The sequence below is a fragment of the Cololabis saira genome, chromosome 9 (genome assembly GCF_033807715.1).
Source record: "Cololabis saira isolate AMF1-May2022 chromosome 9, fColSai1.1, whole genome shotgun sequence".
Taxonomy (NCBI): domain Eukaryota; kingdom Metazoa; phylum Chordata; class Actinopteri; order Beloniformes; family Belonidae; genus Cololabis; species Cololabis saira.
The window spans coordinates 20,172,002-20,185,047 of NC_084595.1; the positions used below are offsets into that span (position 1 = coordinate 20,172,002).

A 13,046-nucleotide genomic window follows, 5' to 3' on the forward strand; every position below is an offset into this window, starting at 1 on the left:
AAGAAAGAAAGAAAGAAAGAAAGAAAGAAAGAAAGAAAGAAAGAAAGAAAGAAAGAAAGAAAGAAAGAAAGAAAGACTCAATAAAGGCTGCAGCAGGTGTTTTAAGGGAGCGTGCATGTGCAGCCCGCATGTGCAGCCTTCTCATTTCCAGCTCTTACTTTTGACTCTTGACATTTAACAGCTGGAAGAGCTGGGGGGGGTGATGGTGAGGCCCCACCCCTCCCTCCCGACGTCACCGCAGCGCAAGGCTGGATGGATGGCTGGGACTGGAGAGTCCTCACTCGCGCTCGGGGCTGCAGGCTGCGCGCATTGCGTGCCATGTGAGGCGCTTCCCGGCGACGCACCAGAGAGAAACGGACCACAGGCAGAAACCACGCGCGAGCACTTTCCCCCAGCTGCCCAGTGTTATTTTCCTTTGACATATGTCTAATTTAAAGGAAAGCCGACGTTTCCTACTTTTCCTCAGCGCTCGCGACCAGTTGTCAACTTGAGTTGACGTAAAGCAGGTAAGGTGACTTTTTATAATGCAAGACATTTTCCGGAAACTTGCTTTCTTAAAAGCAGGCTTAAGTTTCTGCCCGAGTCTCTGACTGTGGAGAAGTATTTGAGGTCAGTCAGTGATTGAACTATCTGGTGCGCTCCAGTCCGTCCGTCGGTCCGTGCGTCCGCTTAGACGCACAGCGCTGCTCTTTGTCGGAGCTGATCGCTCAAGCGTGCTGAACATGCTCATCTCAGGCAGCTCGTCGAGCCCGCGGTCGCTTCACAATGGCGCAGTTTTGATGAGCAAAGTTCCCAGCAGAGCAGGTCATGCAAGAGCGCATGAAGCAGAGCACACGCACACGCATGTTCCCTGTGATCTGGGACCGCTCTGCGTGACGGATCACGGAGGACAGTTAAACCAAGAGATCCGTCCAATTAAAATGTCTCAGCTCTTACATGCTCCTTTGTATTTGTTGAAATCTCTAATTACTAACTTGGATGAAGAAATATCTTCTTTTTATTTCGATACATGGAGAATGGAATTAAAAGTACTGTCATCATCCCTCATTGCTGAAACTGCTAAACAAACCTGACGGATTAGGACTGAATGACTGGATGAAAGACTGCTTTCACTCTACAGGTTCACATCATGTTTATGTTGGCTGCTTGCTCCTGATTAGACTCAACTAATTTGTAGTTTTAATGAGACGTATGTTGATGGAGGGGGGGGTATTGCCCTTTGTTCACGGTTTCATCATTAACGTGGGTCAGAAAGGAAAGCACTCCGGCCTGAGCGGGACCAGCCTTGTAACCGCCGAAGAACACCCCATTTATCCTGGATAATGAAATTAAACTCAGAGAAAAAGTTCCAGCACTCTCGCTACCAACAGAACAAGCACACATCAGTGGATAATTAAACTGAACACAATGCAGTATCCTGATCATGGGTCCAGAACGCATCAGAACTGGACTTGTTCTTGGTGGGGATGACTCCTGCGTAATTTCCCACCTGCAGATGGGAACGCTCCGGATGATCCCGTCGTCACGAGCCTCAGGTGCTGAACGTGTGACAGACCTGCTGATAAGAGCTACTGAGATCTACCCACCAGGTTTTATTTCCTGCCCGAGTGAAGAGAGCCTCTGAAAACAGTTTCAGGTCTTTACTTTTACCTTTACCGTCAGATTAAATCAAACAAACCTGGAGGCGCTAATGTAAGTGTGAAGAAAAGTCTTCAGAATGACAAGCGCTCTGTGCACGTCGCAGGGGTTCATGTCTGAGGAAAGAGCCGAGGCTGACGTGAACGTCCAACATCTTGGCGCTGAACTGTGGAAAGAAAAGGAGGCAGAACACGGTGGGAAGGGAGATGTCTCTGTTCTCGTTATTTCCGTCAATGACGTGTGTTATTGATTAACTCAGCTGAGTTAGTCTGCATCACAGGAGTTGAATTGTGGCTTTTAGGATCAAGTTCTGTCTGATAACGCACAAAAATAGGAGAACGAACAAAGGTTGGTGAGCATCCTGTCTACAGTAGCAAGGCGTTTTTTAAAGCATCAGAGCAGGCGTCAGAGCGACACGTGCAGCCGTTTCTGTCTCATCTGTATTAGCTTTGCACCCATCATGTCACACAGTAAAGGAAAATATCAGAATGTGTTGTCTCTGAGGTTTTCTGATTGGTTGAATGTCTATAACTCCTGGAGCCCAGAGCTCCAAAGCAAATATAAACAGTCTGAAAGATTACCTACGATCTCATCCGTGACAAATCCAGGAATCCAGGAGAAGGGGCCGAGCCAGAGCCACGTCAAATGTTACTCAAGACTTTCATATTTAAGAGGAATGTGGTGTCCAGGTATCTTATCACTGGACTGCCTAAATCGCTGTTTCCCATTGGCTGGACCGATGTCATCATGACCTCACCGCCCCACCTCCACAGTGACGGGGTTGGTTGGAGTCCTGAAGTCAAGTCTCAAACGAGCAGCAACGATCTGGCTTCCGGGCTGAAACTGATGTGGAAATCAGAATAGTTGCAGTTCCTTGACTGACCACTGGGGGCTCCAAAAGACCTGCCAGAAAACATTTGTCTATTTTACTGGAGAATATGTTTGTGGAGCTGTTGACAAACCAATACAGCGGCACGCAAGAGACGCAAGTCCAAAGCAAGCTCTAACCCTGAAGAACCGGACTGTGTCTTTGTGTAGAAGAAGGAAAGAGTCAGGGTAGAATTAAATTAATTTAATCAAATGCAGTTCTGTGTAAGTAAGGAGACGTGCGACTTTTAGATCCTTAAATGTACTTTCTTTCAAGAAAGGACTCATCTGAAAACTGTCTGCCACAGAAATCAAACGTGCCACTTGATATTTTTTTCATTATTCCTTAAACAAAATTACATGGCTATTTAAAATGAGTATATCTCAGCAACTTCAAAGTGGTGTCAAAATTGAGGTGATGTGTGAGATTACAGTATATGAACCACCAAGCACCGTAAATGACGATGAATCGCAGCAGATTATTGCATTTTATCCCGTTCTGGGTTTGTGTGCATCGCCCGAACTCTTCGGTATTCACACTTCGCACAATAGGTGGAGCAGGGGCTGAGCTGCGGGTGTTTGTTGGAGGCCGTATGTGTGAAAGTGGTTGGCAGATTAGGGTCAACAGTTTCATTTCACAACCTCACATCCGATAGAATCGACTTCACACATCCACATCACTTCAGGCATTGTGATGATCCATCCTCCAGTTCCTACAACGAGTCACAGAGACTTTAGGTTGCACGGACTGAGAGGAGCTTTGCACCGGAAATTAGTGGATGAGAGCCAGTTCAGAGGTGACCAGAGGAGATGGAGTTGTGTTGTTGTTATTCTTCTTGGGCAGCCTTCTTTACACCGGCAGGCCCTGGACGGTCTTGGCTCTCGTGCAGAGCAGCCCTCCGAGGGTGGCTTGTAGCTATTGGATGCTGGAGTTGGTTATCTGAGGTAAACCCTCGTCCTTCAGTGATGTGTTCCCTTGGTGTTGGGACCATGTTCTATCATTTCTTGCGTGATTAAAATTGGCTTGAACGGTCTGTGTGTCGCCCCGGTTGTGATACCGCAGCGCTCGTTAAGAGGAAGTTCAAGTGAGAACCAGAAGAATATCGCAGCTCTATCGTCCTTGTGCTCTCACATTCATAAGGTGTTTCATTTGGGGATGTACTGTATCTTTGAGGAGGAAATGATTGAAGTTAAAGACTTTTATATGATTTCAACTTTCACCTATTTTGTAGATGCTTTCTTGGTGCCGGTAGCACATGTGGCAAGTCAAACTGACATAAGCAACAGAAAAACATAATTTAGCCGCCTTGTTTGATGATCTATTATAAAAAAAAAAAAAAAGAAACACCACAACATTAGCAATAATTCTGATTGCGTTTTATCCAAGTGTATTTAAGAAGTCAGCTTCTCAACGGTACGTCTACTCATGGGTTAATAAGTTCAGCAGCCTTAGAGACTATTCTCCCTCTACTCACTCTGCCATGCTCATGATCTTAATCACGTCTACTTTCTGTTCTTCTCATTCTGATGCAGAAAGCAAAAGTCAGTATGTTGTAAATTTTTACCGTCACGTGTGATTTTACCGTCATGTGTGATTTTACCATCAGTATGGTGTGATTTTTACTGTCATACCGTCAGCGTGATGTGACTTTACCATCAGGTATCATTTTACCGTCAGTGTGGTTTCATTTTTACCGCCAGGTGTGACTTTACCGACAGTGTGGTGTGATTTTACCATCAGAATGGTGTGATTTTACCATCAGGTATAATTTTACCATCAGTGTGGTGTAACTTTTTATCTTCAGGTGCGATTTTAACGTCAGTATGGTGTGATTTTTGCCGTCATACCGCCAGTGTGGTATGATTTTACCATCAGTATCGTGTGATTTTTTTACAGTCAGGTGTGGTTTTACCATCAGTATAGTGTGGTTTTATTTATTTATTTTATTCACGTCTACTTTCTATTCTTCTCATTCTGATGCAGAAAGAAAAAGTCAGTATGTTGTGACTTTTACCGTCACGCGTGATTTTACTGTCATGTGTGATTTTAACGTCAGTATGGTCTGATTTTTACCGCCATACCGTCAGTGTGATGTGATTTTACCATCCGTGTGGTGTGATTTTTTACAGTCAGGTGTGATTTTACTGTCAGTGTGATGTGGTTTTACCATCAGTATGGTGTGGTTTTACCATTAGTGATGAGCAGCCAGAGTTCAGAAAGTGACCCTGACTTGAAGGAGTTTCAATCAGCATCATAAAGGGTAAAAAGGGTGATGAGGGGTGATAAGACATTTTCAGCTGAGCAAACACAGCTAGAAATGTTTTCCTTGACATTCATTTTGCTCTCAAACACTGAAACACGAGTCGTAACCAGGACCGCACAAAGTTCTGGTCAGTCACAACGACCACGATGAGTATCAGCAACAACTATGCTAATCACTTCTCTTCTGCAGATTCTATTGTGCCTCTTCACCTTACAGGAAAAATCCACTCGAAAGCTGTCGTGCACATCATGAATGGCCTTCAGGGACAGACGCTGCATTCAGGGTCCACATTGTTAACCAGAAACAGCAGCTGTTGTTTTATTCTCTAGATGTGTCAGTCTTCCCGCTGGGCTACAGTGACGAGATAAAACTGTTAAAAGAAAATCACTGTATAATACAGTTTCAGATCCCTTAATCAGACAAAAAAACAGACTGTTTTACTCATATTGATGAAGGAGACTTGTACAATGTAATTGGACTGAATTTAAACCTTCCAGTCTTGAGATATCCAACAATCTTTTTCTTCGTGGTGTTTTGAATTTCCATCATTGGAAATCTTTCCAGATCCAGAGAAGTTGAGATGAAGTGTTAAATATGAACAAAATACAACACAATGATTTGGAAAAAAAAGGAAAAATAGAAAACATCTCAAACATTGAAAGTGAGACATTTGATGTTTTCATGAAAATATGCGCTTGTTTTGAATTTGATGGCAGCAACAAAAAGCCAGAAACTCCTGATCTCCTGACATATTGCTTTGCTATTTGTTGTATTTTTATTTACCTGTACAGTACTTTGGTTGCCTTATGGCATGTTAAAGCGCTTTATAAATAAAGTTTTGATTGATTGATTGATTGATTGATTGATTGATTGATTGATTGATTGATTGATTGATTGATTGATTTGCGCCTCCGTCATCATGGTTGAGATGATGTGGGAGGGTGGAGTGGAGAGAAGGAACAAGTACCCAAAGTTTGCAGCTGTGCGCTCACATGCTGGATGGAGGGCTAAAGAAGGGTATCAGGGGCAATAAACTGAGAAAGGAGAATCAGGGGCAATAAACTGAGGAGGGGTATCAGGGGCAATAAACTGAGAAAGGAGAATCAGGGGCAATAAACTGAGGAGGGGTATCAGGGGCAACAAACTGAGAAAGGAGAATCAGGGGCAATAAACTGAGGAGGGGTATCAGGGGCAATAAGCTGAGGAGGGGTATCAGGGGCAATAAACTGAGGATGGGTATCAGGGGTAATAAACTGAGGGGGGTATCAGGGGCAATAAACTGATGATGGGTATCAGGGGCAATAAACTGAGGATGGGTATCAGGGGCAATAAACTGAGGAGGGGTATCAGGGACAATAAACTGAGGAGGGGTATCAGGGGCAATAAACCGAAAAAAGGGGTATCAGGGGCAATAAACTGAGAAAGGGGTATCAGGGGTAATAAACTGAGGAGGGGTATCAGGGGCAATAAACTGAGAAAGGGGTATCAGGGGCAATAAGCTGAGAAAGGGGTATCAGGGTAATAAACTGAGGAGGGGTATCAGGGGCAATAAACTGAGAAAGGGGTATCAGGGGCAATAAGCTGAGAAAGGGGTATCAGGGTAATAAACTGAGGAGGGGTATCAGGGGCAATAAACTGAGAAAGGGGTATCAGGGGCAATAAGCTGAGGAGGGGTATCAGGGGCAATAAACTGAGGAGGGGTATCAGGGGCAATAAACTGAGAAAGGGGTATCAGGGGCAATAAACTGAGGAGGGGTATCAGGGGCAGTAAACTGAGGAGGGGTATCAGGGGTAATAAACTGAGGAGGGGTATCAGGGGCAATAAGCTGACAAAGGGGTATCAGGGGCAATAAGCTGAGGAGGGGTATCAGGGGCAATAAACTGAGGAGGGGTATCAGGGGCAATAAACTGAGAAAGGGGTATCAGGGGCAATAAACTGAGGAGGGGTATCAGGGGCAATAAACTGAGGAGGGGTGTCAGGGGTAATAAACTGAGGAGGGGTATCAGGGGCAATAAACTGAAGAGGGGTATCAGGGGCAATAAACTGAGAAAGGAGAATCAGGGGCAATAAACTGAGGAGGGGTATCAGGGGCAATAAACTGAGGAAGGGTATCAGGGGCAATAAGCTGAGGAAGGGTATCAGGGGCAATAAACTGAGGAGGGGTATCAGGGACAATAAACTGAGAAAGGAGAATTGGGGCAACAAACTGAGAAAGGAGAACCAGGGGCAATAAACTGAGGAAGGGTATCAGGGGCAATAAACTGAGGAGGGGTATCAGGGGCAATAAGCTGAGGAGGGGTATCAGGGGCAACAAACTGAGGAGGGGTATCAGGGGCAATAAACTGAGGAGGGGTATCAGGGGCAACAAACTGAGAAAGGAGAATCAGGGGCAATAAACTGAGGAGGGGTATCAGGGGCAATAAGCTGAGGAGGGGTATCAGGGGCAATAAACTGAGGATGGGTATCAGGGGTAATAAACTGAGGGGGGTATCAGGGGCAATAAACTGATGATGGGTATCAGGGGCAATAAACTGAGGATGGGTATCAGGGGCAATAAACTGAGGAGGGGTATCAGGGACAATAAACTGAGGAGGGGTATCAGGGGCAATAAACCGAAAAAAGGGGTATCAGGGGCAATAAACTGAGGAGGGGTATCAGGGGCAATAAACTGAGAAAGGGGTATCAGGGGTAATAAACTGAGGAGGGGTATCAGGGGCAATAAACTGAGAAAGGGGTATCAGGGGCAATAAGCTGAGAAAGGGGTATCAGGGGCAATAAACTGAGGAGGGGTATCAGGGGCAGTAAACTGAGGAGGGGTATCAGGGGTAATAAACTGAGGAGGGGTATCAGGGGCAATAAGCTGACAAAGGGGTATCAGGGGCAATAAGCTGAGGAGGGGTATCAGGGGCAATAAACTGAGGAGGGGTATCAGGGGCAATAAACTGAGAAAGGGGTATCAGGGGCAATAAACTGAGGAGGGGTATCAGGGGCAGTAAACTGAGGAGGGGTATCAGGGGCAATAAACTGAGGAGGGGTATCAGGGGCAATACACTGAGGAGGGGTATCAGGGGTAATAAACTGAGGAGGGGTATCAGGGGCAATAAACTGAGGAGGGGTATCAGGGGTAATAAACTGAGGAGGGGTGTCAGGGGTAATAAACTGAGGAGGGGTATCAGGGGCAATAAACTGAAGAGGGGTATCAGGGGCAATAAACTGAGAAAGGAGAATCAGGGGCAATAAACTGAGGAGGGGTATCAGGGGCAATAAACTGAGGAAGGGTATCAGGGGCAATAAGCTGAGGAAGGGTATCAGGGGCAATAAACTGAGGAGGGGTATCAGGGACAATAAACTGAGAAAGGAGAATTGGGGCAATAAACTGAGGAGGGGTATCAGGGGCAATAAACTGAGGAAGGGTATCAGGGGCAATAAACTGAGGAGGGGTATCAGGGGCCATAAACTGAGGAGGGGTATCAGGGGGCAATAAGCTGAGGAGGGGTATCAGGGGCAATAAACTGAGGAAGGGTATCAGGGGCAATAAACTGAGGAAGGGTATCAGGGGCAATAAACTGAGGAGGGGTATCAGGGGCAATAAACTGAGGAAGGGTATCAGGGGCAATAAGCTGAGGAAGGGTATCAGGGGCAATAAACTGAGGAAGGGTATCAGGGGCAATAAACTGAGGAGGGGTATCAGGGGCAATAAACTGAGGAGGGGTATCAATGGCAATAAACTGAGAAACGAGAATCAGGGGTAATCAACTGAGGGGGGTATCAGGGGCAATTTTCCGAGTCTAACGGAGCGCAACATCAGTGAAGGCTGGCTCCTGACCTATGACCCTGCAGCTGGCAGAAGGGCACTGTTGGAGGTGCGCCAGTTGGTGCCACCTGCCTGTGCTAAATACCAGCAGGAAGACGTGTGAACTTGACCCACAAACATCTGGAATGAGCCAGTATCCTGTGGTCAGATGAATTCATCCATCCATTCATCACCTGCTTCTAAGAGTTCAGGTGGCGGGTCACCAGCTTCAGGAGACAGGCCCAGACCTCCTTTGCCTCCAGTATACAGCGGTTTTCCCAGACTTGCTGATATATAAACTTCCCTCCAGCATGTGATGGGTCTCCCGCGGAGCTGCTCCTGGTTGATCACGTCTGCTGAGTCCGACAACCCTGCAGATGAAAGTTCTTCCAGATGCTTGCAACAGCAAACTTGTTCTGCACTTCATGAGCATAGGTGTGGGTAGGAACATCCATCAACCTTGCTTTTAGCTCAGCTCTTCCTTCACCGCAGCAAACTAATACAAACAACTGCTGCACCAATCCACCCTTAAATCTTCATTCTTCCCTTGTTCCGCCCCCAAGATACTTGAACTTTTCCGTTCCTCAGACAAATTGAATTTTAACATTTTACACCGTGGAAGCTACGTCTTCCTACAGAGGAAAGTGACCATCTATCTGAGGTCAGGGTGGGTCGTTATCAGCGATCTGGAATGACCAGGTTGCACATCTGAAACAGTGAAAAAAACATCAATGCTGAAAGATTCTAGAGCTACACACCCTTCAATCCGGATGAAATCTTTTTCAGGGAAAGGCTTGCATCTTTCAAGATGAAACTGCTGAGTGTATCCATGAACAGGGAGTCCTCAGGGGCTGCGGATGACGGCCTGCCTGGATTCCAGACCGTTCACCAACTGAACACATCACTATGCGCAGCTTTCATACTGAAAGGTGGAGTAAGTACATAACCACAGGAATGTTCAGATGTATGAATCCGTGCGTACGCTGGTTCCTGCGTGTATTTCCTTGATGCATCCCAGCTGACGTGGAAATCAGCTGGGATGCACCACTTACACCGCCCTCTCTCGCTCCATTCATGATTATGCAAATTTACCTTGTAGTAAAACTACAAGGTACGCTTTCGCTTTTTGTGGAAGAAAAATCTTCCCAGAATGTGAAATGAATGCACTTTTGTGGGAGTTGGAGGCAAGACAATATATTTCATTTGGAGTTTTCTCCTCCAGAGTGGGTACAGAACAGATATTGATTGAGGGCGATGTTCTGATCCAGCAGGATCCAGCAGGATCAGAACATCGCACCACAGTTGGAATAAAGAAAAAATGGGCTGACATCAACGTCAGTGTGAAAAAAAAAGTTGCTGTACGTCAGAGGAGTGTTGCAACCGCATGGGGAGATCCAGGGATGCTGGAGCGATGCCACATCCTGCCAACACATGCAGCGACTTGGATATTATCCCAAATCACATTAAATATAAACATTCTTTGGTTATTGATTAGTCACATCAGTTAGAACCAGTCAAACTTTTATACTTGATACTTGAACTCTTCCGTTCACTTGGTGTCATCTGGATTTGGTTGTGTCGCTCAGGGATGACCGAGAGCTGAAGGCTCCTGTTGCTATAGAAACCAGCGTGGTGAGGACTGAGTACCGGTCCCGGCACGGAGCCACATCTCCCAGTCTCCCTTTTGTAACTGGGACCAGTTAAGCAGAGATCCCGAAGGATCGTTCTGGGTAACCCAAAGCAGTTGATGAGCCATTCCTGATCCTGGACCTGTAGGACAGCGTGGCCCCTGGTCTTCCCAGTCCCCAGCGGTATTTGGACTGTTGGTAGATAAGTGGGGACACAACGCAGAGGTAAACATCACCCTGTCAACACTTTGTCTCTGCGGTGCGGCTGGGATGTATATTTTTCTTCGAATCACACTATCACTTTATCTACATGGTCTTCTCTTTTGGAGTTGGGGCTTTAGATGCAGAGAGGCAAATTAGTTCATTCAGTTTATTAACTATAACTGTAAATGGTAATGAACGCTTTATGATTTGTTTTTCGTTGCCTGGGTGGTATTGACATACAGAATCAGCGGTGATGCATGTAAAAGCTGTATAAAAATAAAAAAGAATTGGCCAAAACAGAATCTGAAGCTTTAGTCTGACATTTTATTTCCGCTTTCAGACCCCGAGCGGAGCATGAAACTGAAGGTCTTGGCCTGGATATCCTTTTTACATTATTCAGAGATCCGTTGGCTTCACCAAGAGCACAGAAATAGAGGCCATTTTCCCCAGAGAAGCAGTCATTATTCATCTTCTAAGATGGGTATCCCAGCTACTATTTAACATCATTTTCAACGAACCAAGTAACAAGAAAAAGAAGCTGTGGTGAAAATAATTAGTCCCAGTTTTGTCCAGTGAACTTTACAGCCTGGTACCAAATCTAGAACATGAAAGCAAGCAGGCATACCTGAAGGAAACCAGGCTTTTCTGGGAGCCTTTTCACAGCCCTGCTCTTGTGTGAAAAGGCGTCTTTCCTCTTTTGTTGCTTCCGCAAAAATACAAGTACAAAAACAAGGTTTTATCTCAGCATGCAGATCATTGCAATTACATGTTATGGGCTAGACCACAGAGGCTGAATCATTTTTCACTGAAGACTCTTATTGTTTCTATAAAAAGAATATCAGGCTGGTCTCAGCTCTATAATTGTTCTTGGTGTGTTAGGCTGCTTCTTTAGTATCACACATTTCTTTGCTTGAAAGGCACTGCTTTATCTGCTCTCCCAAGTGATGTTTTTACCCATACGTTAATTAAAAACACATCTCCCTGTCAGGGGACTTAATGGCTCCGCTGGCTGGGCTGCGATGTCAGTGGATGTACGGTACTCGTAAAAAAAAGGGCCGCTCTGGCTGATTTCTCTATTCATGAAATCAGTGCCATTATGATGAATAGTTGTGAAAAGAGCAGCATTTACCATCACCCTGAGCAGATTTTTTCACTAAATACCCGACATCACAGTCGCAGTACAACTTGACACTGCAGCTAACAAGTTGACATGAAGTGAGCTCCAGATAAATACTGATGCTATTTTGGTTGAAATGTTTGTTTTTCAGGTCTCAAGAAGCCGGATTTACACTACCGCGTAGCTGGGTTGGGTACTCATGGGGCCTAGGCCATTGCTCGGTGTTTGTTGTGTCGATATGTAACTGCACCACCCACCACCAGGTGGCAGTAGAGGTTCTTTTCTGCAGCGTCGTATTTTCCTTTTGTTCACTTCCTGTGAGCAAATAAAGTATGTTTATCGTGAGTTGGAGGTGATAAATGTTGACCATCAGTCATCTTTACAGAGATTGTGGAAAACTATTGCCGGAGAAGAAATAGCAGAGGAACATTAGAGAAAAAACGAAGAAGAAATCTGCCAATTATGATATTTGTGGTTATAGTTAAACTCAGCGAGAGCTGAATCTGACCATATACATACGACATTGGGAATGTCAATCCATGGCATTTGACTGAGGTGCATCCATCCGTTGAGCTCTATCCTCCTGCTAACTTCGCTCATGACGCTGCGTCTGTTGTGGTCAGATTCAGCTCTTGTTTTTTCTTCAATGATATAATCCTTTGTGCTATTAAATGTCATCCTAAAACTGTTTTATGCGTCAAAGCGGCGTAGGTGTGAACCTGGTGGCGTAAGCTATGGCAATGCTTAATATGCACTATGTTGCGTAGTTACGAACCGCAGGAAATGAGATTGGTAGATTTGTTCTTCCGTGATTTATTTATTTTTCATTTCACAAACAGGTCAGCAAATGCAAAACCAGATAGATGTTTGTCTTTGGTCTCTAGAAGACATTTGACAGTGTTTTTACAACGATGTAATATGAAAGCGACTCTAAAGTGACAGAAAATACAATTCTTATAAATTTATGAACTGCATTGTGTGTTTCAGAAAAAACTGCTGCAATAAACATGAGCTTCAAGGTTGTTGATGTAAAGGCCACTAAATCAATTCAGATATGTTTTATAACTGCAAGACCAAACAGACTCAACTGAAGCGGAGCACCAATATTTTCCATGAAGTGACGGTCAGAGAAAAGCTGCTTGTTCCGCCTCACAAACTAACCTAGAATATAAAGGAGCCAGAAGTGACAGCCGAGCCATTTTGAGAGGGGAAAGGACTGTTGCCATGGAAATACAGGTGTCCACAGGTTGTTTTTCTTTGTTTTTAAGGCTTTAATCGGTGCTGGGGGAGACTTGAAGTTACAAAGCTGTTAATGATTTCTAAACTCAGCGGTTTTAGTCATCAGTTTAAGACTTTCATCATTAACGATGGTTCTTGAGGTTGTGTCGTTTGACGGAGGTCCAGCGTAGGCCTGTACTTGTCAGTGTTTGACACTTCCCCCCAGTTTGTAACTTTCAGTTTCTGTCTTGCCCCGCCTGTGTCCCATCTGCCCTGATTGTGTCTGCACCTGTGTCTCGTCATGTCTCGTTATCCC

General features: G+C 45.1%; 1 protein-coding gene across 1 annotated transcript in view; it reads left to right on the forward strand.

The window, feature by feature from the left end:
• The first annotated feature begins 311 nt into the window (after positions 1-311).
• Positions 312-13,046, forward strand: part of npffr2a (neuropeptide FF receptor 2a) — a 54,449-nt gene continuing 41,714 nt past the window's right edge. The window contains exon 1 of the mRNA XM_061730724.1: positions 312-506. The gene's annotated coding sequence lies outside the window, so the exon portion shown is untranslated. The remainder of the gene's footprint in view (positions 507-13,046) is intronic.